Source organism: Eumetopias jubatus, unplaced genomic scaffold, assembly GCF_037043125.1.
Source record: "Eumetopias jubatus isolate StellerSeaLion01/CBP00866 unplaced genomic scaffold, mEumJub1_p1.0 scaffold_13, whole genome shotgun sequence".
In the NCBI taxonomy this organism is placed as follows: Eukaryota; Metazoa; Chordata; class Mammalia; order Carnivora; family Otariidae; genus Eumetopias; species Eumetopias jubatus.
Genome location: NW_028274819.1, coordinates 7,568,996 through 7,573,520, shown reverse-complemented (window position 1 = coordinate 7,573,520; position 4,525 = coordinate 7,568,996).

Genomic DNA, 4,525 nt, shown 5'->3' with positions numbered 1-4,525 from the left:
GCCCGCCCGTCGGCCCGTCCGTCTGTAGGTCCGCGGGTCGTCCGCGAGTCCTCCCCCCACCCCTCCCGCCCTCCCCGCTGTCACCTTCCTCCGCTGCCGCCTGCGCGCCCACACCTGGGCGCCGCGCCCCGCCCTCTGCCCCGCCCCTCGACGGACGGGCAGGTGAGCGCCGGCCAATGGGAGACGCGACTGGAGGTGAAGGTGGGAGGGCGGAGGCGCGCGGGGGCGGGGCCAACCCTTGGCCAGGAAGTGGGGGGGCGGGCCCCGAAGAGTAAACTCCTGGCTGGGCTGGACAAGGGGGTCTTCCCGTAGGGGCCGGGAAGGCTGCCTGGATTTCCGCGCGGCCCCAGACGCAGCCGTACCCGGCCCTTCGCCGGCCCCTAACCTAGGTAGGGGATGCCCGGGGCAGTTCGGCTTCCCTCGCCCCCCTGGGACAGCGACTGCCTCTCCCTCAGCTCAGGGAGAGGGGGCTGGAGACGCCCGCGGCCCCGGAGCCGGATGGGAGTTGTAGTCCCCTCAGTCCTCGGGATGCCCAGAGCGCTTGGCACTCCCCCCCCGCCCCGACTCCCAAGGGCTGGCGGGGAGAACCTCGGTAGTTTCAGATTTCATTCTATTTGGATCGTTACAGCCGACCTGGGAGACAGGTAGGTGAGGCGGGGATGGTTACACCCATTTGGCAGATGGACACACTGAGGCTTGAGAAGGACGAAGGTGAATGGAGAGGCTGAGGGTGAGGAGGCCCCGCAGCTAGACCCTGGAGTGGGGCTGGGCTGGCAACTCCACCACAGGCTTTTCAAGCCTAGGCGGGAGCAAGGCCTGCGGCCGGCCTGGGACATAAGGACCAAGAAGAGGTGGAAGCTGGGCTGGAGAAGGTGGGCGAGCGGAGGGACTGATTCTGTCCAGTGTCATTTCTGATTTTTGCCCAGCTGGAGACAGCTGGTCTGGACCGGACGCCATGGGACTGTGGGTCTGTCCAAGAGGCGGGAACAAGGGTGGGGCATTTTAGTGGCTTTAGACAACAAATTTTTCCATTAAAAGATCTCTTTGGGGTTTTTGCCTGCCCCCTCCGACGGGGACCTCCTCGAGTCCAGACAGGGTCATTGCCAGCGTTGGCGGAGGAGGCGCTCTGTGAATGTCTGCGGAGCTCAACTGAGCCTCTCTGGCAGTACGCAGGGGACTTTCTGTCAGGCCTCCACTATGCTGCCCTCTGAGACCTGCCCTGTGGCTTCCCTGTGCCCACCGTCAGCGAAGTGGGGAAATGGAGTCAGGCTGTCTCACTCACTTCCGGCAGGGAGTGGAAGCAGGAGTTCTGGTGTGTTCTCACCTGAAGCATTCTGGGTCCTCCTAATGGGGCAGGGTTGGGGTGGGGCCCACAGGAAGATTCCCTCCCACTACAGGCCACAGGGGGGCGCCAGAGACCAGAGGAGGGCCAGGTGCTCAGGCCAAGTCCAAGTGCCCGTCTCCTAAGGAACTCGGGTAGGGAAGGTGTCCTGGGTGGGAAGATGGGCCATTCCTCACAGCCCCTCTTGGCCACCCTGATTCCCTGCCCCCCAGCCGGCCACAGCCCCCAGGGGTCAGCAGTCACGGGCCAACCAGTGAGGCCTCTGGGTCCTGGATCACTCCAAGTGCGACCTCTGGCAAGTCCCTAGCCTCTCTGAATGCTGTTCTCAGACAAGGCTATCCTCTTGCTGAGAAGACTCCATCCCCACGGGGGGGCCTGGCTGGCTCAGCCCACCTTATGGTGACCTGAATGCCTGGAATTCCTGCCTTTTACTGGGGGCTCCCCCACTAAAAACCATCACAACACAAGCCCCCGGCTGAATCCGTCCGTAGAGCCTGGGACTCTTGATCTTGGGGTTTTAAGTTCAAGCCCCAGGGTATAGAGGTTACTTAAGAAAATTAAAAATCTTAAAAAGAAAAAAAGATTGCGGGCGCTTGGGTCGCTCAGTTGGTTAAGTGTCTGCCTTCGGCTCAGGTCATGATCTCAGGGTCCTGGGATCGAGTCCCACATCAGGCTCCTTGGTCAGTGGAGAGTCTGCTTCTCCCTCTGCCCCTCCCTCTCCCTCTTGTGCTCTCTCGCAAAAATAAATAAATAAAATCTTAAAAAAAAGAAAAGAAAAAAGATGCCATCTGCACGTAGGACGGCAGAAAGGAAACTGAGTCACAGGCAGCAAAAGCTGAGTACTGCTGAGGTCTGCTTGGACTCAGAAGGGACTGGCACTTGGCACTCCCCACCCATCCGGTGCTTGATTCTATTTGGTCCTGTATTTGTTTTGTTTTGTTTTGTTTTTATTAAAGATATTTTTTTTGTTTATTTGACACAGAGAGAGAGAGACACAGCGAGAGAGGGAACACAAGCAGGGGGAGTGGGAGAGGGAGAAGCAGGCTTCCCGCGGAGCAGGGAGCCCGATGCGGGGCTCGATCCCAGGTCCACTGGGATCATGACCCGAGCCGAAGGCAGACGCTTAACGACTGAGCCACCCAGGCGCCCCCTGTTTTCGTTTCTGTCACATCCTTGTTCCAAGCCTCAGTTTCCTTGTCTGTAAAGGGGGTTGGGTTCCCTGCCCACTCCTGTGCGGCCTCAAGGTCAGAAAGCCTCTCAGGACTCAGTCGGTGCCTGAACTCCTGCTCCAGCCTCCACAAGCAGCCCGTCCTCCAGCCCTGACGGCAGAAAGTTCTTGCGCACAGCACTGCTGTGCCTCAGTAGATCTGTTCTCTGAGCTTTTGTGAGCCAGACCTGTAGGGCCACAGGTCCTTGCTCCAGGGAGCCCTGGGTGGGAGGAGGATCCTGGCCCAGGCCAGCGGGTGCTCACCGGGTGAGTCTGAGCAGGAGACCGCCACCACCTCCCTCGTCCCCACTGGCCTCTTGGTGACTGCTTGTGGGAGGCCCGCCCAGCTGCAGGGGCTCCTGCTCCCCCATAACCTCTTCCCTCCTCTGAGTCCCTTTGGTATGGAGGTGCTGGCACCATCTCTCACCCAGCCCTGTAGGGAGCAGATCACCTGGATAACACCTTACATTCCATTCCTATGGTGCTGCTTCTGAGCACTTCAAAGTGACTGCAGATCTGTTATCTTCAGGAGGAGGGGGTTATTATTTCCTTCTCTTAATAGAGTAATACTTTGAGGCCGTGGAGGTGGGAAGTGGGCGGTGCCAGCTTGCCACCTGACCCAGGCTGCAGGTGTCTGCCAGTACCTGGCAGCAGGAGGGCAGCGTGTCGTGCCCAGATGCTGGCGACAGGGGTGAGGACATAGTCCTCGAGGACATAGTCCACAGTGGACTTGACATAGACTTCTGTCAAGGTCCTTAGATGGCGAGACCCAGGCCTAGCAGGGGAGAGAGGCTGGCCCAGATAAGGGGGCCCCAAGTAAGTGACAGGGAACGCAGCTTCTCCCGCCCCCAGACCATAGCCCTCTGAGTCTGCGAGGGGACCAGAAGCAAGCCAGGCTCCAGGGTCTCTTGCATCCATGGCCATATCTTAAGCCTCCCCAGCCTGGTCTGTGGCTCCCCTTTCCCCCAAGGTCGAGCAAGATGCAGCCCCAGTGGCCGAGGCTGAGCCCCTCCCAGCCCTGCTTGGGAAGCCACTCTCAGCAAATGGTCCTGCAGGGCTAACTAGGGTGCCAGACTGCCCTTGCCCTTGCCCTTGGCCACAGCAGAAGCAGTGACCCACTCCTGCCCCAGAGAGCCAGGGAAAACCAAGACGCTAGCTGCGGCCTCATCCAGCCCTGCTTACTGTTGACCAGGCATTGGCCTTGGGCAAGTCACTTCCTCTCTCTCTCTGGGCCACTGTGTGCACAAGGGAGAACTGCCCAGCTCGGGCGTGAGAGGCAAATGGTCCACAGGATGGCCACCAACGGTTGCTGGAGCTTGTTTGTCTAGTTAGAGTGTGGGGTTGAGGGGGGCTGGTAAGTCGGGGGGGTTCCCTGTGTCCTGCTGCTCAGGCACTTGGGTTTTATCGCCCTGTCTATTGGGGTGGCTTTCCGGGGAAGGACTGATAGAGATGGTAGGGTTGAGGGCCCCCACTCCCCAAGCTAGTCTTGGCAGCCCCGCATGCCTGCTCCTCCGCCCTCCCCAACACACCAGGGGTGTGTCCTTTGAAAAGTCCAAAGCTCCAAATGGGTGGACATATGGTGATTTCATCATCCTGGTTTTTCTTCCAAAACCCTTCTCTGTGCTGCTCCAACACGCTATAGGGGCTCCCACGCTCCACACAGCGGCTGCAGCCCCACGTGGTTTTATAATTACCAATCCCTCTGGGTGCACAGGAAGCCAGGCCCTCAACCCCCTTGGCCACCGCCCCTCTGGCCCATGGGCGCCACCCAGTCTGCGAGCTGCTTCAGGGAAGGGTGGGTCCTGCCTGCTTTGTTCTGGGAGTTGGGTGCGGTGCTGGGCTCCCTGCACCAATCCTTACCACCCTCCTGACCAACCACGGTGGGCCTCTGGAGCTGGGCACCCCAGGGGCCTTCCCTCTGTGAAGCTGGGGTCCCTGCATTTGGCACACGAAGAAAACAGCCTCGGGAAGAGAGA